Source organism: Dermacentor albipictus, chromosome 5 (genome assembly GCF_038994185.2).
Source record: "Dermacentor albipictus isolate Rhodes 1998 colony chromosome 5, USDA_Dalb.pri_finalv2, whole genome shotgun sequence".
Classification (NCBI taxonomy): Eukaryota; Metazoa; Arthropoda; class Arachnida; order Ixodida; family Ixodidae; genus Dermacentor; species Dermacentor albipictus.
The window spans coordinates 13,426,401-13,448,222 of record NC_091825.1 but is presented as its reverse complement, the minus strand read 5'-3'; the positions used below and the strand labels follow the sequence as shown (position 1 = coordinate 13,448,222).

Here is a 21,822-nt window from a genome sequence, read left to right as displayed (position 1 = left end):
AAACTGTAAAGCATTTTGACGCAGCAGACAACCCACGCATTATGCATTTTCTGCAAGATGCCCTCTTATCGTTTTGTGAGGACGACGTAAATGCGTTGTGGGCGAGGTTTAAATACCTCTGCGACTACTGCATAAGAAACTTTGTACCGGAAAAAGTAAAGAAACTAGGGAGAACAAACCCTTGGTTAACCCGAGAACTAATACAATTAAAACGGAAGATCAAGCGTTGCAGGAAGAAAAAGAATAAAAATGCGTCACTAATTACAGAATTAAACGCCTCCCTCAAGCTCGGACTGCAAAAAGCAAGAGACCGGTATTTTTCGGAGACACTTGGTCGTTTTGCAACGGAAAATCCTCGAAAATTCTGGCAGTACCTCTCGAATAAGGACAATAAAAAGTTAGACCAAGTAACGGTCGATGGGGAAGCTGTCACGGACAAAAAGGAAATGGCAGACAGGTTCAACCTCCATTTCCAAAGCGTATTTTCCAGACCTGATGCAAGGATTGATAACACGTCAGTTAGTGATGGCGCAAGCACCATTACCATCTCTTTGGAAGGTGTTACCGAACTTCTATTGCGATTGGATCAAAAAAAATCAGCCGGTCCTGATAACATTCCCGCAGCATTCTTAAAAAGGTATGCAGAAATTCTGGCCAGATTTCTTGTCGTAATCTTTCAAAAATCTGTAGAGTCAGGCGCCGTACCCCATGACTGGCGTGTTGCTCGTGTTGTGCCCGTATTAAAGAGAGGAAATCCATCGGAAATCAATAATTACCGCCCTATATCTCTCACCTCTATTCCTTGCAAACTAATAGAGCATATTATACTCAAATACCTTAACAGCTTTTTAGACGCGAATAAAATAATTAGCAACAGGCAACATGGCTTCCGGCAACGTTTTTCCACTACTACACAACTAATTGATACCGTACATAATCTAACAAAAACTCTCGACAGTGGTGGTCAGGTAGATATAATTTTTATGGATTTCTCCAAGGCGTTTGATAGGGTTGCTCACTCCAAATTAATAACCAAAATGAAAGAAATGGGTATCCCTTCCTGTATCATCGCTTGGGTTATGTTATATTTACAAAATAGAAAACAATATGTGGAAATTGATGGCAACTGCTCCCGCTTTTTAGATGTTCACTCTGGTGTTCCTGAGGGCTCAGTCTTGGGGCCTGTTTTATTTAATATATATATTAACGACCTGTTAGGTATTCTGGAACTAAGCACGTCGGCCAGGTTATTCGCTGATGACTGCATTATCTTCAAAAGGATTCATTCTGTATCCGATCAACTTGTCCTAAATTCGAACTTACAGCTCCTTGCAGACTGGTGTAACAAGTGGGATATGACAATTAATTACGATAAAACCGTTTATTTATCTGCTACGAATAAGATCAACAAAATGAAATTTACGTATGGCATTGGGGACAACATAATTAGTCAAGTGGAAGAATACAGATACCTGGGCGTGACTTTAACATGTGATCTTAAATGGTCATCCCATATCTCCAACATCTGCTCCGCTGCAAGGAAAAAGCTAGGTTTCTTAAAATATAAATTAGGCAATTCTTCAAGCGCACTTAGACTTCAAGCTTACAAATCAATTGTTAGACCTACTCTTGAATACGCCAGCATAGTATGGGACCCACACACCACAATCAACATAGATAAACTAGAAAAAATCCAGAGATTAGCAGTAAGGTTGATATATAACCGCTATAAGCGAAGGGACTCTCCGTCCGCCATGTTACATCAGGCAGCCCTTGAGCCTTTGGCTGAAAGAAGAAAGGCTGCCCGGCTGCGCTTTTTTCACTCTTTGTACTTTCAAAAACTAGGCATTCAGCCACAGGATTACTTCGAAAGGGACACAACCAGACCCTCACGACACAAACATAGCCATAACATCAAGCCAATATTTGCCCGCACGAATTTCTTCAAACATTCATTTTTCCCTAAAACAATATCCGACTGGAATTCCCTGCCTCTTGACTCACCTCTCCTTTCTTCAACTTCTTGAGAGCCTGTATATAAGTATCTATGTGTATGGCTAGAAATGATGATTACTTATTAACTGTGCGTAGTGTGCTTTTTTGTCTATGTACCTGTGTTTGGGGCACGCACTCTCACAAATTGTATTTGCTTTGTAACCCTGTTAGTTTTGTTATTATATTTTTTGTGTAAATCCCCATTGTTGCTGATCCTAAGGCATAGTGCTTACTAACAAATGTATGTACCCTCTCCTGCTTGGACCGATCCGGTCTGCAGTATTTTGTAAATAAATAAATAAATAAATAAATAAAACTATTCCAATATGTTTCTATTCCAATTTCCTGACGTCAAATTTGCGTAACCACCGACGCAAGCACCGGGCGGTCACCCGCAAGGTTGTCTGAACGGACCAATCAAACGCTCTGCTCGTTCATAGTAGGTCACTTTTGTTTGCTTGAACAACGAATAACATTGCCTACACTGAGCGGCTTGTCGTATCTAATTGGCTGACAAGAGGCGAGGAGAACGCTCAAATGCAGAGGGATTCACTGGGGCAGAGCCAGTGCACTGAAAATCGATAACCGGATGAAGAGGGTGGTGCCGGCGCCTGCGATTGGTCGACTTTCCCTTACTTAGCTTGTGGTGGCTGGTCGAAAATCGCGGCGGCATGCAACGGAAGCTTAAGAATGACGCTAAAACTGACCCTCACCAAAGAAGAGTTGGCAGAATGAGGTGGTAAACGTGCCGAAAAGGCTCGAAAACGTTACACGGCCACGCAAGAAGTTTTATTATACGCAAAGACACCCATGCTCTCTGGCAGGTGCGAGTAGCCAGCGTCTCAGCGATCGGCGGCAGCCATCTTTTATTCCTTTCGGAACGGGGCAGCCTTCGGCTATTCCGAAGAAAATACAGTTTTGTTCGGCATATTAATGCATCTTTATCGCATTCACGTCACTTTGACGCGGCGAGTTTGTGCGGTTTTGTGACGTCGCGTGAAGGGCAGGTGAAGTGGGTGCAGCCCGAAAACTTTTTACCAATAGCCGAGGGTTAATGGCGAAAAGGGGTCGAATCAGAAATAACTGTTTTGTTTTTTTCTGTCAGATCATGCACAATCAGTGTGTACACATCATATCAGATGGGGAGGTGTTGCGGTTTTCGTGACGTCGCGTGACAGACAGGTGAAGTGGGGATGGTTGAAAAAAGTTTTCGACCAATCGCGGAGGACTGATAGCAGAATTGGAATAGATAAGGTTGGAATAGTTTTACGTTATAGCGCCCATGGTTCCGCTTCACGTGAGACATACGCAGGTGTTTGTATTCTCAAAGGGATGAATGCCTGCTGAGACTCACGTTGGCGGTAGACAACACTTGACGATGTCTTTTCTTGGCTCTCTGTCCTGCTTGGTCTGCCGTTCATCTTCTGTAAACCACAAGCCACCATCGCATACGTTTTCTTGCGCTCTGCTCATTGTAACGGAGGAGCTGCTTTCACTGGGTTGACAGCATCTAAGCTCGGAGGAGGCGAGCCTTGCTTCGAAGTCCGACCATGTAATATTTCTTGTCGCCTGAGTAATGAAGCCGCTTGATGCTTGGGACATCTGGCGTATGAAGCTGTGTGGTCTCCGTTGCAGTTGGTACACTTGGGTTGATTTCTAGTGGTGCAGGCTTTATAATCATGCGCTCCCGCACAGATCTTGCGTCGCTATTGGCCATGGCAGGACTTAGCAACATGGCGAAATGTAAATATTCTAAATAAATATTTTCTAAATATTCTTCGACTGGATGACTCATGAATCCAAGTACGACGCGTTTTGGCAATGGCTTGTCAGGCAAGAATTGCAGGATGACGCTCCGAAGTGCATGTGGCCCACTGTTCCTTCTTCTCGCCGGAGCCATCTGGTCTGCCTCTTAACGGAAATGACGCCGCTATCTTGTAGGTACTCAAGTACCTACATTCCACATTCCACATTAGCAGCAAAACAATTAACGTTACACCACCTATTTGAGAATACCAGGAATCCATTCACGTCTACACGGATGGTTCTGTAGTCAAAGAAAGTGCGACTGCAGCTTACGCTATACCATCCTTAGAGGTAGAGTACGCTTGCCGACTAGGACACACATTGTCACCAACAATAGCGGAATTAGTGGAAATTCTCCAAGCCACTCAATTTATCAAAAGATATGAGACACCAACAAAGTGGGTAATTTGCACGGACTCCTTATCAGCTTTAGCATGTCTTGAAAATATTGATGACAGCCAACCACACGCACGAATAACATACGCAATACTGAACAGCTTAACACAGGCTAATGAAAGGAAACATGAAGTGATAATACAGTGGGTCCCGGGCCACGCTGGTATAGCAGACAACGAACTAGCGGACTCATTCGCGAAATCAGCGCATAAAGATGCAGAAATTCAACTCATCCCTTTATCACCAATGGACACAAAATGGATATTGAGAGTACTAAAGAAAGACTTGTGTATGTCAACATGGTTTAATGAAAACACTAAGGAATCAATACTTTACAAAGTAAACCGTCACCTCGAATACCAGCAAGATGTACAACTTTTCAAAAGTACCGAGACACTAATTCACTCACTGCGCCTTGGGACAGCTTACACCAAACATTTCCTGCATCGCACCAAACGGGCTCCTTCCCCGGCTCGCTCCTGCGGCTACAACGATGAGGACGTTCGCCGTCTACTCCTTGAATGACCCATATACGAGATGCAAAGACAGCAGCTAGAACAAGAGCTGCACTCCATCCATCCTCCCTGGCCTTTCTCACTCGCAAAATTGCTCGGCCCATGGACATCGAAAATAGCACAGCGAAAAGCACTGAACGCAATTGGACATTTTTATGAACACACAGGCATCCTCAACAAATACTAGGTAGTGCATTGAATAATCACACGATGTCACTAAAACATTCTTCTATTATTTGTAATTATTAGTGTTTGTATATTACGTGTAACACATTTCTTTGTTGTTGTGCGTGAAAATATTTTAACACTGTAATTCCTCCTCTGTTTATATGCTCATCGAAGTCTACATCATGGCCGTTTGTATGTGTTGGTGACTGTTTACGAACTCATTGTGGTGCAACTTGCATTTGACATTTACACTGTGATGTTCATAGGCTTGTAGGACGGTGCTGTGGCTTTCTCACCCTATGAAGTGATTTTTTTCATTTCTTTTTTCATTTTCCTGCATATTTTTTATATTGTTGTTTCTGCTATGAGAAAAGGAGTAGCCGTCACCATTATGAGGTGACTACATCTCTTTCTTTTATTTTCATTTCAATAAAAAAATAAAAAGATACTTCTATCTGGTTCTCCAGTGGGCGGCAAACTACCGTTAATGAATCAAATATTCTATTCGGAGCCGTTTTCTTGCCCCAATAGCTGCTTGTAAACTTCTTTCCGTTGACACTAATCCTTTGTCGTTGAAGTTATAGTTTGATGTAGCTTCAGACAGTTTCGGTGTGTTATTGCGTAATGAGCTGCACGGTTCCTTTTCCGTCTGCGTGAATAAGTGGCAAATGTCTATGTACGCTGGAGCCGCCCATTGTCGGCAGCCGCATAACGCGCGTCTGACCGTGCGAGAGACTGCACATGTCGAAAACTAGCGCACAAATTTCGGTTTACACGTGCGGGCACAGTGTAAGCAAAGATGTGTGCACAAATGTTCGACATGTGCAATTTTTCGCATGAGCGGGCAGTGCAGCTTGCGGCGATGGGCGGCTCGAGCGTACATAGACCTTTGCCGAACTCACCACAACCAAAAAGCGGATTGCCGACCGCATCCGGTAGTGCTGGGGTTAGTGATCGTGTTTTGAGCGGCTGCGCGACAGGTACTTGACGCGCATTGTAAGGCAACTAGCAGACAGAAAATTGTAGGCTCGAACTGATCGGCACGTCATTCCTCTTAGCACCGAATTTCAGGACAACTAAACACACGTCTCATTGTTACAATGATGGGTATGCCCCAGCCTTTGACAACTCTGGCTATAATATGGGGGGGGGGGGAATCGTTGCACGCGTAAGATTGTCGAGGCAGCAGCAGCAATGAAGGGTGTCGAGTATGTTTGGGTGAGTGCAGCTTCAGTTCCTCTGGCTAAAACAGAAATTAATTTTCTCGGTGGCTGTTGGTTATACATCCATATTTGTTGGCGGTGCACATGTGATAGCTCTAAAGCTTGTGATTGGTTGGCTTCTTTTTTATATGGTGTTACTCTGTGTATTTATTCAATCTGGCCTTAAACTTTACTTGCGCGGAAGCGCTCGTGCCTTTTGCTTTGTGTGTTTAGTCACTGACATAAAATTGTAACGCGGAACACAGACAGCCGATGCATGCATTTTATATTGCTTTGGAAGTTATATGCGTAAGCGATACGTCTTCTTATTAGTTTAGCCATGAGTTGAGGTTCTTGCGGGGCATACTGCAGCATCGTAGTCGTTTCGCATATATTTAGCCGGTGTTTTTTTATATATTTCCTTTGTGCTGCTTCATTGCGCGTGTGCTGTGATACGCATAAATTTACGACTCTCAATCAAATAAAACTTTATTGGAAAGATTGTGCTTGTCCAAGTCCCTATTCTCTCGTGCTTGTCGCCTTCGTGCGCAGTTTCTTTTTCTTCAGATTGTGAACTAACTTGCCGAGCATCGAAATTTATTGAACCTGACTTAGAATAATACTTAACAACACCAAGACACTCACGTAGCGCCCACGTTTCTAACAGAGACATTGGTTGTAAATTATAATTTGGAGAGCAAGAAATCAATATACAGAATCGAATTCCAGAGTGAGACTTACATAGGTGCCACTAATGTAAAGAGGACTATCCATCCGGACGCCAGCCGTTAGGCGCCCGGGTTGACCCCCACAAGCATCAAGATGGCCAGGCGAGATGAGGTGCTCTCGAACTGCAGGAGTTTCACTACGCGGAGAGCCTCCCTGCAGCAATACCTACGCAGCCACGACGCCAAGCCCCATGTAATCCTACTACAAGAAACTCTAACACACACCGCCACGTTCACCGGTCACCAGTGGTTACCAGGCCTCGCGGAAGGACGTGGTACCGCCACGCTGGTCTCTAAAAAGCTCACCTATCTCGCGCATGACCTCGGCACGTCCGAGGTTGACTACGTCATGACGGAGATTCTCCCAACCAACGCGTCCCGACAAAGTGTGTACATACTCAACGTGTACAGCAGCCCCATACAAAAGAGTCACCGTTTCCGACGCCTCTTCCAGAGAGCCATCCGTCTTGCAGGCTCAAACCCGCTCGTGATAGCTGGCGACTTCAATGCTGCGCATCACACCTAGGGTTACGTACATGACACCCCCAAGGGTACCGCGCTGGGGCAGCATGCGAACGAGCTCGATCTCACCCTAGTGACAGACAAGACGTTCCCTACCCGCATCGGCACGGGCACGCACAGAGACACCACTCCAGATCTCTGCTTCGTGAAGAACACAGCCGATGCCCGCTGGTTCAATCTTGCGGACGATCTTGGCAGCGACCATCTCCTACTGGCCGTGCACTTACCCAGCATCGTCAGGAAGCCCAAATCCTACAGGTGGGTCAACGGGGACCTCTTTCGCAAGACTCGCGCCTCGCGACTCCCCTCAGACACTGCCCCGAACCTCGATACATGGGCGGCTCAGCTCAAGGCCGACGTCAGTAAGGCCATGAACCATACAGCACGGATATGCCAACCAAGAAGATGGACAGCCGCTTCGACCCCTTGCTCGAAGCCAAACTGTCCCTATTGACACGATGGAAGAGCCAGCGTCTCAACCGCAGGCTCCACAAATGCATTGCAGAACTGAACCAGACTATAATGGAACACTGCAGCACCCTATCCAAACAGCAATGGGACGATGTGTAACTCAGTCGACGGACAGGTCCACAACGGGAAGATGTGGGACCTCCTCAAACACCTGCTCGACGACACCAACACCTGCACGAACCAGCGCCACCCACTCACCAAAGACCTTCAGCAGGCCAAAGGCACTGCTTCGCCAGATGACATCGTCAAGACACTTGTGCACAAGTACCTGCCGATACCCACAGGCCCGCCGACCCTACATCCCTATTACACAGGTACCGACAACACCCTCCTCGACGCCGAATTTTCCGTCGAAGAGATACGCCCGGCTCTCCACGAACTAAACGGCCGTTCCGCCCCGGTCCCCGATGGATAAGCAACAAGCTCTTGCGGAACTTAGACGCCCCCTCGGTCGTGTATCTCACGTGTGGGGGCGGGGCGAGTTACCTGATGCCTGGACACTCGCCCAGACGATCCTCATTCCGAAACCGGGCAAGGCGCCTGGCGTCGATAACCTTCGCCCCATCTCGCTCACATCGTGCCTGGTGGTCGAGCATGTCTTACTCAATAGAGTTGGCCAGTATTTCGAAGTCCAGGACTGTTTCACTCACCACATGATCGGCTTCCGACCCGGGCTCTCGACGCAGGATACGATGCTTGTTCTGAAACACCAGATCATAGACGCCGTGGCTACTTGGGGCACCCGCGGCATACTCAGCCTTGACCTGGAGAAGGCTTTCGATAACATCCAGCACTCGGCAATAATTCAGGCGATCGTGGACTTACGGCTCGGGCGCCGGTTCTACGAGTTTGTCCGCTCCTTCCTAACCTGTCGCAAGGTGGTGCTCCATGCCGGAGACCTCACGTCGGAAGAAGTCAAGCTCGGACAGCGTGGCACCCCCCAGGGCTCCGTCCTCTCGCCGACGCTGTCAAACCTGGTGATGATTGGGCTCTCCGAACGCCTCTCGAAGATACAAGGCCTCAACCATACGGTATACGTGGACGACATCACCATCTGGTGCTCCACGGGGTCGGACGGCTTTATCGAATCCGCTCTGCAGGAGGCAGTCGAAACTGCCGAATCCTATCTCGACCACACGGGCCTCAAGTGCTCTTCCGCCAAATCGGAGCTGTTGTTGTAGAGTCCAAAACGACAAGGCAAAAGGCCTAAGGGATGGAAACCACGGACCGAGCGCAACATCACCAGCCGCACCGGAGACGTTCGCCCAAACCCCAGGGTCGGCTCCATCCGAGCACTGGGAATGGTTATCGAGGCGCGCGGATCAAGCATCCAGACGGTCCACAAGCTGACGACAAAGACGGACAACGCAATACGACTCGTACGCAGGCTTGTCAACCGCCACCACAGCCTCAAAGAAGACAATCTGCTGCGCCTCGTACACGCGTTCGTCCTATGTCACTTTACCTGCGTCGCAGCAATGCATAAGTGGAAACAATCGCAGCGTGACAAGCTCAACACATTTATCCGAAAGGTAGTGAAGCGGGTCCTTGGGCTCCCGATCATGACGCCGACGTATCGACTGAGATCGCTGAGGCTTAGGAGAGAGCGCAGATGATACGACTGACGCTGACGAAGACCGGCCGCGACATCTTGCGCGAGCTCGGGTACTTCCCACCGAACAAACACCCAGGATCCACCGGAGTTTATGCCGGTTCCCCGCGAGCTCCGCGACCTGATCACGATCGCACCCATTCCGCGAAACGTCCATCCGGAACACAATCGAGGCAGGCGCCTAGCCCGAGCCTTGATTCGTTTGAAGAATGCTGTAGCATTCCTCAAACGAATAAACAAGAAAGCGGACGACGTCGCTTTCGTGGACGCCGCCGCCTACCGATGAAACCGAGCCTTCGCCGCGGTAGCGGTCTCGTCCTCGCAACGGACATTAAACGCTGCCACGGTACGCACACGTGACCCCGAGGTGGCGGAGCAAGTGGCCATAGCCCTGGCAATGCTCGACGATAAGCGAACGACAATATTCAGCGACTCGAGACCGGCCATCAAAACGGTCGAGAGAGGAGTCGTCTCCGACAAGGCGTTACGCGTCCTCTGCGGCGCTGATCCGAGCACCCTCAAGCACCACAGCGTCATCTGGTTTCCCTCCCACCTGGGTCGGATCCCGGGCGCCCTGCCCCACCTCAGTGAGACATCCCACGACGTTGCGCGCGCACTTAACGACCGCGCCGGCACCCCCGGGCCAGCATGCCTCGATGAGTTGGAGGCGAACAGGGACACCCCAGTAACCAACAATTAAATCACCAAACAGTTTTACTTGCGACGACGTCTCTTTCTGCCCCCGCCCACCAAACTAAACAGGCCGCAGGCGCTAACGCTACGCTTATTACAGACAGATACCTATCCAAACCCCGCTAGCTTACACATCATCTACCCGGACGTCTACCCAAACGATGCGTGTCCTTCGTGCGGGGTCACGGCGACACTCACACACGTGCTCTGGGAGTGCACAAACGCTCCGCCTCACTCTACCTGCTACAAGTGGGAGAAGACCATACGAAGCCCGCTACTAGAAGACCAGCAATGGGCCGTTCAGCAGGCTCGCGCAGCGGCCGCCAGGTACTCCCTGTCGGTCCCTGCGTGGGAGATGCCCACTGCGCACTGACGTGCGTCCTGCAGGAGTTTTATTAAAGTTTTCCCAATCCAATCCATCCTGCGCATACCGAACTTCCTGTTGCCTTTTTTCTTCAACCTTAAGCAATTTCCGCTGTCTTTACAATGTTGTTTTATGTGGACGCCAATCTAGGCCATAGTCATAAATTTCACCTAAGCATCTGATATCGCCTACCTGCGGAATCAATTCATTTTGACACACAAGTGATAGCGAAACTGATCGATGTGATTGATGCCAATCGATACAAACAGGAAACTTTCGTTGGTGTTAAAGGCCAACCGCAAATTCTACAGCCAGAACACTCGCCAATTATGGCAAAAGATGTGGATATTTTTACCAGCAGCAACGAAGGCAATATTATTTTCATAAATGAAACTACGACACCTTCTCAATTTGGACTATCGTAGGGCAGTGCATTAAACATCCATTGGGAAACACTGTGTGCTGAGGTACGCCTCTGGTCTGCGTGGACAATCAGAACGATCTATCTAGAAAAAACTTCTTCCGTGCAAGAATTTTGTGATTCAAGCAATGACATAGAATTAAGGGCGACCCACTTATTCAACAGAATGTTATGCTGTATACTGTCATCGTGTGTTCTATATGCTTTATACTGTGAACGTGTGAAGCATCGAAGGCCACAAGTTCTGCACTTGTGTTAGCTATCCATATTTTGCTTTCTAAATTAAATTCCCGGTCAAAATGTAACAGCTACAATGAACGCAAATGTGAGTAGTGCTTCAGTCATCAATTGCACAATGTGTTGAGTTTCCTGTACATGAACGCCTCTTTTCATCAATTTCGCCATGTCAAGAATCACAAATATTAGCCGAATGTTCTTCAATTTGAAGATTTTCGATGTGTATTTTAAAAGCAAGTTATTTGAGCCATGTTGCACTCGTTAGGAAGCCATGAGTTTCTCTTTTTTTCTTTTTTAAGGAGAAGGTTCGCAATTTTCATCACCTTTCCTGCAACTTCACGTGCCAAGAATGCTGCAGCATGCTAATGAATACGCTACCGCGGAGACGACTACATCTCGTACAAACTACCACAGAGCTTCGTAGAGTTGGCCTCTTCAAAGTTTTTGCACGGTGAAGGCATTCTGAACGCAGCTGAGCAATGTGCATAAAACCACATTGAAAGGCCGCGTGCTGAGCGTTCAATCTTAGTTTTAGCTTCCACTGACGCCAAGACGCCGAAGCGAGAAATATGCTCACTGACAAATTCTTGTTGTGCTCCACGAATCTGTGACGGGCTTTCCAATTTTTCTGATCAAATGCGTAAGCGGCTACATAATCTCAGCTTTCGCATTTGTCTGCCCACATGGAGCAGCTAAAAGTTGTAGTTGACCAAACTTAGTGGGTTCGCATTATGAAAAAACCTCTTTTCTGCAGCTTTCTAATGGGATACGCCATTTGATGTCCTTCCGTTCACCAAGGAGAACTTTTTGCTTGATTTCTAGTCGAAACATGTACGTAATGGAGCTGGACTTGTCTGGTGCGCCATCGAACACAATGAACCACGCGTGCGCATAGTTATCAGCCGTGGTGTGCACTCTTATGCGCTGCTTCCATCGACAAAATTCATGGGTTTGTCACTCACTGTCGGCGGCAAAAACAGAATTGAAAAAAAAATGTAATTTCCATGACAACACGCTTACTCAAACAATTTTTTCGGACGTTAACTTTGGCCAGAAAAACTCGCCACGTTTGCCCGAGCTACACCGAGTGATATGCTCTGAATTCAAGTCGCCGAAATTGACGACCTGGTGAGGTTTTTTTTTTTAACGAACCATAAAAATAATTTGTTCAACGGGTACAGGTTGGAAAGTAAGCGTTAGTTTACAGCGGTACCATTGGGAAGAACGACTAGGAGAGAAGTTCTGAAAAGAACAAAATCATTAACCAATAGTTCACAGGCCGGTGACAATACTTTTCAAAGTTCCACTTCTTCTTCCTATTACATATATGGCTACTATCGCCGAGTTGTAAGAAGGGAGCAAGGAACACTACTCCTCGGCGTCTTTTCCCATTCCACAAGGGAAAAAAAATTGTTGGAGATTCATGTTGCGCTCTACGAAACGTCTAACTTTGTGCAAAGGTGGCACAAAATATCGATGTTCTTCTTTATTTATATAACATGCCTAGCTAAACCTACCCACAGGCACATTAAGCAGTGAATAGAGCTACTCTTGCGGCCCCTTCCCATATATATTCAGACCCGCCGTGGTTGCTCAGTGGCTATGGTGTTGGGCTGCTGAGCACGAGGTCGCGGGATCGAATCCCGGCCACGGCGGCCGCATTTCGATGGGGGCGAAATGCGAAAACACCCGTGTACTTAGATTTAGGTGCACGTTAAAGAACCCCAGGGGGTCAAAATTTCCGGAGTCCTCCACTACGGCGTGCCTCATAATCAGAAAGTGGTTTTGGCACGTGAAACCCCATAATTTAATTTTTTAATATATATTCAGGCGGGAACAGCGCTAGAGATACGTTCACAGGTGAAAGCACCTGCGCATAGAAGTGTAGTGCAGCTGCGTTCGTACATAGCGGCGTACAAAAACGTTTCTAACGTAAGCAATTAGCACGTGTCACAAATACTCGCTTGCGCTTGCAGTGCAATGTAAAGGGGCTTCAGCGGTTCGTTGTAGAAGTCGCGCAAGAAACGTCACTGCTGATATATATTTGCCCGAGTAATATAGCACCTAGCGCTAATTGGCTTCGACACTTGAAGGTGAATTCCAATTGCTGTGCATGTTATACGCCCCAATCAGAGCTGGACTCGAAAAGCGGATGCGCCAAGGGCTGCCGCGGTGAACCAGTTCGCGCGGAAACGCAGCTGCGCTGCCGGGCCTCGCGAGCCCAGAAGAACTCGTGTGGCGCCGGCAGGAAGCGTCGCTCTGCCAAGGACGGAGGCCATATTCTGTCCAATGGTGTGCGGGGAAGTGTTCCTAGTGGGATCGATTATTACAAGAATGGTGAGGTCCGGCTGCGAACAGATCGTGGGAAGGCCGAAAGGAAACCCGCGAATCGCGTGTTTCGAATACGAATCGAATACATATATTAGGTGTCCAATGCATCAAATCGGATGTCGATTAGTAAAACACAGACAGATGTATTCAAAACATCATTTATTTGGTATAATCAAGTACCGCGTCTGTGCTGAGTGGCGAAAAAAGAAGCAGTTGTCACAGAAAATATTTCGTCTTACTTAAACACCACATCGTAACTGCCATTAGAAAACTGCATAACCCACATGTCAACATCTTTAGAGTCTGGTTGCAAGCAAGGTTTCCAAGAACAAACAGCTGCTGATGACTACTTTCCAAATAACGCTAAACTATCAGTTGCCGGAAAAAGTTCAGATGTGGAAAACGAAAATAAACAGAGGCTGCTGAAGGACTTTTGTGCCTCACACGCATGTAAAAGTAACTGTTGCAAAGAAAGAACACTGATCCTTGCATAAAAAGTAAGACTGCTACATGATCAGACGACACTAAATGGTCGACAAGCGAGAGTAACAGGTTATCAATGCAAGCTTCAACCGCGAAACCGTCAACAAAAAAGAAAACCTTGCATTATTCATTTTGTTTCTGCACTACTTGGATTTTTTACATTGTTTCACTTGGGTTAATTTGCAATACATCGTTTACAGACGGAGAACTGACCAGACACCACGGTCATTAACATTACTTTTTCTATATGTCGTTATCAACCTGCCGCAGTAGCTCATTGGCTATTCATTCTGCTGCTGACACCGGGTTGCGAATTTTGTCTCACGGCGGCCTCCTACTGATAGGTACGGAAAGTAACAAAGCTCGTGAACTACTTACGTTCAAGTGGGTGTTAGGGTTTCCCAGGTTCTGGAGTTGCGCATGAACTACGGCGCATCTCATGGCCAGTGGCTAATTTAGAACGTAGAGCGCTCAACGTAATTGCATCGTTTTTTACCCTCTGGCGTTTTTTAAATGTAAGTCGTAAGGTGATGACGCCAGTAACGGCGGCAGGATGCCTGAAAGATGCGCGTGGCAGCTGCATGGTGGTGTGGCTTCATCGCTCAGGACACCAGCCTACGCTCCGCTACGTTCAGGATGGCTGCCATCACGCTTGTTCATGCAGGCCGAATTAGAGTTGTCCCCCCCACCCCCTTTTTTTTGTGGGTGCATGAGCATGAATTACGGCTTAAGAAAAGCGCGGCTGTCCGGGTTGGTCGTTTAACCATCGCTTAAGCAGAGAGAAGAAAAAAAAAACATTCTTGCTACGCACTTCGTAGGAAGAAAGAAGGTGGCAGGACAGCACCTTGCCATGTCGCCTTCTTCCTTTCTTCCTTCCTTCCTTCCTTCCTTCCTTACTTCCTCCCTTCCTTCCTTCCTTCCTTCCTTCCTTCCTTCCTTCCTTCCTTCCTTCCTTCCTTCCTTCCTTCCTTCCTTCCTTCCTTCCTTCCTTCCATTGAATTGCGCACTGGAAATATTTTTTTCCAGGGCAGTCGAAGCCAGAGGGTTCCTGGACTAAGGAGCCTTCTCACCTTAGGGTGATACCCGTCCTCGCTGGGGACACTGTTTCGTATAATAAACGTTTCTTTCTCTCTCTTCCTTCTTTTAACAATGGCCTAAAAGTGGTTTAGCACTTGCATTACATTACCTATGAATTGAACATATATCCCTTTTGTGCCTTTGTGCTTCCTTTAACCTGAAAATGCCTTTCAGGGTGCTCTTCAATAAACATACCGTTACTTCTTTCCACGAGATTTTGCAGACGTCATTGCTAATGAACGCACCTGAAAATGTGACGTAGCAAGTAAGCTTCTGCGTTGTCAACGCCAGCGAAGCCTCTCGCAAGCTGGCACTCGTGCGCAACGCCCGAGGAAAGGCGTACCGAAAGCCTGCTTCTTCGGCAGTGGACACGCAAGCTCAATGTTGCATTGAAGCTTCCGGGGATTTCGAGAAAAGTATGCTGCAGACTGTGGATTGCAAAGACTGCGCTGCACGTTTGTTAGGCAAATCCTGCAGAGTGCGCTGAAAGCACTGCACCGTTACGCGGTGCCCTGTTGCGGCGCCTTTTGTGGTTGTGCAGGCACACCAACCAATGCTGGCTCACCCGTTGATGATGTATATTTGCTGCAATCTGGATATTAATATCACATTCGTTTTATCGCTGAGTAAATCTGTAGAAAATATGGCCGGCAGCTTATAAGGGGAATAAAAATGTCAGTAATTTAAAGCGTCTTGCCTCTGTCGGCATCCACGTGCGGCGATGCTTTTGCGTGCGTGATCCCGGAGCAACCATCATCGCTCAGTGGCGCTACGGCGGCCCACCTTTGAACATTTGTACGGGTGCGCGATGACACCAGAGCTCTAGCGAAGCAGTTAGCCTAATGAATAAAATACTCTGCACATTCATGGACTTGTGTTTGTCAATGTGCAACGAAGCGGCCCACTGCTTGTTAGAGTATGCGTTTCCTTTCCGTGTTATGACCAATTGCTCTGAAAGAGGGATCAACTATATTTAGCGTATATCTGTATACTCTTCCACTTGAACGTGTAATAAAAAGAGGAAACACTTTGCGCAGACGATAGTAATATTGATACGCAAGAAGGTGTGGCCACTTTACGGAACAAGCTTTATTGTTTCAGTTCGAAAGTTACAACTTTGGCTCCTTCGTAAAAAGCTCATATAAATGGGAATCTTGTGAGTATTTACTGCATGTTGTTGGTGTTCGCATAACGAGAGTACGTCGAAAATCAAGTTTGGAGAAAAACAACACTGTAGTTTTGAAAAAATATGTTCCCGCACGAAATTCCGATATGCCTGCAGGCAAAACTCCCAGGCGGGTTCATTTGCGTTTACAGTGTAAACTGCGCCACGCTAATAGCTGAGGCTCTCCTTTCACCCGCCGTGGTTGCTCAGTGGCTATGGTGTTGAGCTGCTGAGCACGAGGTCGCGGGATCGAATCCCGGCCACGGCGGCCGCATTTCGATGTGGGTGAAATGCGAAAACACCCCTATGCTTAGATTTAGGTGCACGTTAAAGAACCCCAGGTGGTCAAAATTTCCGGAGTCCTCCACTACGGCGTGCCTCATAATCAGAAAGTAGTTTTGGCACGTAAAACCCATAATTTAAAGGCTCTCCTTTGAGACGACACGGCCTCATTTCGAACAACTTCCCTGTAGCCTTTATATTGTGCTCTCTGTTGAGTCCCCTAAAAGTTGATCTGCCGCCTTCCTTTAATGTCGTGTTCCCGAATATTACATGCACATCTTCTTTTGGCTGAAAATATTGCCATGAGCCGAAAGGTACTGCAATTTTCTGCTATACTTTGTTTTATTCATGCCCCGAAGACCTGGGTGCATTACATGATTACATAGTTTAGAAATTCACAGTTTCGAGCTTCAAAAGACAAAAATACAAAAATGTACTGTTCACCTCTGTCGACGTCGAGCGCTCGTTTCAAGCCTACGATATTATTGTGAATGAGAAGAATCCCTATCTAGAACTCTAAAACAAGATCACGCGTAACTATTCTTGTAACTTTTGCGAGCATTCGTAAATGTACACTTTTCAGCACTTCTTTTCTTGCTAGAGTATTTGTAGACTTGAAATCATTACGCATATATTTTACATTTATGATTAGCCGTTTATGAGCTTTCATCCTGTTTTGTTTTTTCTGACTGCACCACTTCATCGCAATTGTATGGCGGAAAGTTCGGCTGCAATACATACACAGCGTTAGAGAAAAGCATGCTGGTTACACGCATGATGCGCATTGACAGAACAGCGGCCTATGGTGTGGCCTGCGAAAGCGACGGCTTCCACAAAATGTTTGCTTCTTTGTAAGCGAACGCTACGTCAGCCTATTATCATGAAAATTGGCTACGCCCAGTGAACACATACAACAGGCTGGAGTTTTTGGAACAGTTTATGATAGCTACTTCGATTTATATCGTGCCTAAAATGAGGTTTAACGCCACACTTTCAAGTGCCTAAACGCCGCATTTCTAGTGCGTAAAAATGTGACCTCCACCAGCATCATATATATCGCGCGATATAAAAAATCTGCATGACCCACGGAGTGCGAAGCCGCGAGCATGCGAAAAGGCCTTCAGTATAGAGCACCATGTGGCCCTCTGAAAGCTCGAAAATTAGACAGATTGCTTGGTCCAAGCGACAGTCTCACTGCGATGTACGAACCATATGCGGCTTACCATATCGAACAAAGCTGGTGTTCCTTTGCAGATTGAATCCCCACAAGAGAGGGCTACATAAAATCAATTTTGAGCAAATCGGAAAAGAGCCAAAAAGTGATGCAGATCCAACGCACTGTGGGAATGGATTTAAGCGAAGCTTTGTGGAGCTGTTTGATTTGATTGACGATTATTAGCGGTGATGTTGACGACGAATGCTTAACTTCTTCAATGTTTTGTCCAACACGAGAGAGGTGAGTTGATGTTAAACGTTACCGTATATGCACCATTGCTGTTTGTCTACGTAGTACACGAAACACAAAGGTGTTTGCATGAGGCGTTCTTGTGCGCCATATTTCGTAACCTCTGAGAGGGTTGAGCATTGGCATTGCCTCACGTATCGGGGAACTTGAATTGGATTATGGGGCTCTATGTGCCAAAACCACAATCGGATTATGAGGCAGGCCGTAGTGGCGCACTCCGGAATAAATTTGGCACCGTGCTGTTGTCCGCAAATCCAAGTTGATGAGCGTTTTTTATTTCGCCCCCATCAAAATACGGCTGCCTCGGTGAAATCCGCGACCTCAGGCAATGCCATAGCCGCAAAGCTATCGCGGCGGGCACAGAAGTGTTGATTTGACGGTCGACCGCTTCCGTTGGGTCGCCTGCGGTGAGCTTTAATTGATGTGGGTTTGCTTCTGCGTGCCCTGCGTATGTTGTCCGCTAGATATATTTGCATGGTTTTATTTTTCAGAAGTAGCAAAAACGAACCGTACCATACCTTGATCATAAGTTTATCTAGCATTTTCTTGCCTTCTCACGTCACCTTTTCTTATGCCATCCACCCCATGTATTTGCATGGGCACTGCGGGCAAAGAGTGGCAAGGCTTTCATTCACTCGTTTCGCGGCTACGTCGGTTCTACCCATTCCCTGCCGCCTCTCCCGCTCTTCTCTTCCATTCTATCTTGCTTTTTTCTGGACTTGCACTTTGGTAGATAGGTATGCGCTTGCTGGAAGTCACGAATAATTGCAGCTCTCAAGAGGCTGAAGTGACGACGACCCGGGAGCTACAGAGGGCATTGTGCACATTCAACGCGGTGCGGCAGAAACGAGTTCCTCGCGTCTCTTTTCTTTTTGCCACGCTTCTATGTATATACACACTCTGAACCACCCCCCGAGGCGGTGTGCCGGACAGGAGCTCCACCGCAGCAGCAGCAGGTGGAAAGTCGAAGGAAAATTCAAAGAAACTTCGCTTTAAAAGAAAGGCTATATGAATTTTATTAACCGAACATTCCTTGATGAAACTAGTGCATGCGTACACTGTGTCATTCTCGTTTTACCCCTGTTTATATCAACACCCCGATCGGTGTACACGCTCGGGGTGGACGCAACGCTTGCTTCATCCCGCGTCATCTTGGCCAGTGCCACTGCTGCCCGAGCACGGGAGGCGCGCCCTGCGAGTGCTCCCCTGCTCACCCGGCGGCGGCCACTGCGGCCTGCGTGCGAGCAGCTGCGCCCTTCGGTTCAGCCGGAACGCATGTGTGCACCCTACGCCTGGCAGTGCCCCACGAAGTCGCGCGCAGTACACGACAGCATCGCAGCTGCCAACGAGAGGTTCGCAGCTGCCGCTCTTCCGGACCTGTGTCCCAGCCCCATGAGTGCCGCGTCCCCCTCCTCACCCAGCGGCAGAGCAGCGGCGCTTGTGATCCGACCTTCAGCTTGGACCGTGGGACGGGCCCAGGCTTTGCAACTCACGGTACTTCTCGATGTGCTTCTTTTCCGTTGGTTCCTCGCCCTACCTAGCGTCGTTCGGTGGTGTGCTCGAGGAGTTGTGACACAGTGCAATGCGAAGCAATGTTTCAAAAATGCGCGGGATACTTTCTTTCTTCTGGCAACCTGATGAAGTGGTGCCGACATAAGCGCGCTAATTTGCACACATAAAGCGTTAGCCTGTTTTCCTGTGAGAGACAGCCGTCACTCGGTGCATGTATAGCGCACGGCATGTCGCGCTCAATACGGGGTCGGACTACAAAATGGGGCATGGCCTGTCCAACGAAGAGCATTCGCGCAGGACATGCAATGAAAGTGTTAGCTTTAACGAAGCTAATTTCGCTTCACAAGATAACGTTTTAACAGGAGGCTTTAGCGTTGAGAGAACTCAGTTGCCCTGCACGTGACTACTTTCAATAAAAAAAAACCTACTTCAATGAAGTTTGTTGCATTTAAGAAAATACGCGGGGTGCGCCTAGAGCGTCATGTTTTTTTACGAATATCACCAAACACCTGTTGTAAGGAAACTGACGCACGAAGTGAGTAGCTCATCTACGCCCAATATATCGCTGTTCTGTGAGGTGCATATGCTAGACCGTCTGAACGGGATATCACGCTGCCGCTTACGGGAACGTGTTCCAGTGTTTAGGACAGTTTCGCGACATTTCTGCTTCCAAATCCGTGGTATATTAGATTTTTCTCTTGCTCAACCTATTATGAGCCCTACCCGTCGCTCCGCTACCACGGCAAATATCCTTGATCTGTCCTAACAAATAACCCGGACGTTCTTTCTGATCTACTGTATTTAAATGGTTTATCCGATCACGACAGTATCACCGGGTGCATCACGCATCCATTTACTGAAAAGAAAACTACCATTAAGCGAATTCTTGCTACAATCGCGCGAATTTTGAGATGATTAACTCGGAACTACACACCTTCTCTGAGAACTTCCTGGCTCAGTATTGATCACGCACAAATGAACTAAACTGGCGGTCGTTCAAAACCACCTTGTCTCCACTTGTTGATAAGTATGTGCCAATCATCACCATCCGACATCATAAAAATTCACCTTGGTTCACACATCGTCTTCGTCATCTTAATAATAAGAAAGAACGTTTATACCGCCAAGCAATGACCACACGTCTCCTGTCATCATGGAACAAGTACAAGAATTGCGATAAAGAATATCAATCCCTGCTTAGAACAACCCGTCGTAATTTCTTCAGTCACGACCTGTCTACTATGTTAACCAATTATTCTCATAGATTCTGGCGCATTATCAATCCGAGCTCCTATCCTGATATAGTACTAGTTAATGCTGACGGACAACCAGTCACTGAAACTGAGTGTTCGCAGCTTCTGAACGATGCATTTTCATCAGTGTTCACCAATGAAGATACAACTTCTTCGCCAATATTAGACCCTTTGCTTAACTTTTCCCGAACAGAAATTGTCATCAGAGAATCTGGAATTCTTGTCCTGTTGAATAACTTCAAAACTACTACCAGCTCTGATAACCTTGGTTTCAATAATAATATACTTAAAAACGCTTCTTTAAACACTTTTCAAGTGTTATCAGCGCTGTTTTCACAATCATTATCATCTGGCATTATTCCTCATGACTAGCGAATAGCCAAAGTAATACCAATATTTCAATCGGGTGATCACTCTGTCTCACTTAACTATCGTCCTATCTCATTAGCTAGCAACATATGCAAACTTCTCGAGCACGTCATGCATACACAAGTCATCAATTACCTAGAAAACCATGATATCATCTTCAAGTACCAACGCGGTTTTCGCAGGGGTTATTCATGCGATACTCAGCTAGCCGGATTTACTAACGATATATTTTCCGCATTTAACGAAGGATTCCATGTTGACGCAGTGTTTCTTGACTTCTCTAAAGCTTTTGATCGCGTCTTTAATCACAGGCTTCTAATCGAATTAACACACTTAAATATTCACCCAAAGGTTTTTGCATGGATTAAACATTTCCTCTCCAACAGACAACATTTCACCTGGGCTCTGGGGTCCCCCAGGGCAGCGCACTCGGTCCCCTACTTTTCTTCATTTTTATTAATGATCTACTGAAATGTGTTTCATCTCGCATTCGATTATTCGCAGATGATTGTGTTATATATTGTAATACTAGTAATGACGCTGACCGACTTTGCTTACAAACTGATCTTGATACGGTGACTGCTTGGTGCTCCTCGTGGTTAATGTCTTTAAATACGTCTAAAACCAAGCTAATGTCATTTACCAACCATTCCACTCGACTTCCTACCACCTACTTTCTCACTAATGCTAGAGTAGAACTTGTGCCAACTTGCAAGTATCTTGGCCTTCATCGTCAGTCTGACTTAACTTGGCAT

The 21,822-nt window shown here is 46.9% G+C and overlaps 1 protein-coding gene across 4 annotated transcripts in view; it reads left to right on the top strand.

Moving 5' to 3' along the window:
* The window catches only part of LOC135918035 (solute carrier family 41 member 1-like), a 640,016-nt gene that overhangs the window by 76,787 nt on the left and 541,407 nt on the right, over positions 1 to 21,822 (top strand). Inside the window, exon 1 of one of the 4 annotated variants that reach the window (XM_070538278.1) lies at positions 19,268 to 19,427. The exons of the other annotated variants lie outside the window; for them this stretch is intronic. The gene's annotated coding sequence lies outside the window, so the exon portion shown is untranslated. Of the gene's footprint in view, positions 1 to 19,267; positions 19,428 to 21,822 lie in introns of those variants that run through there. 4 annotated transcript variants of the gene reach the window in all.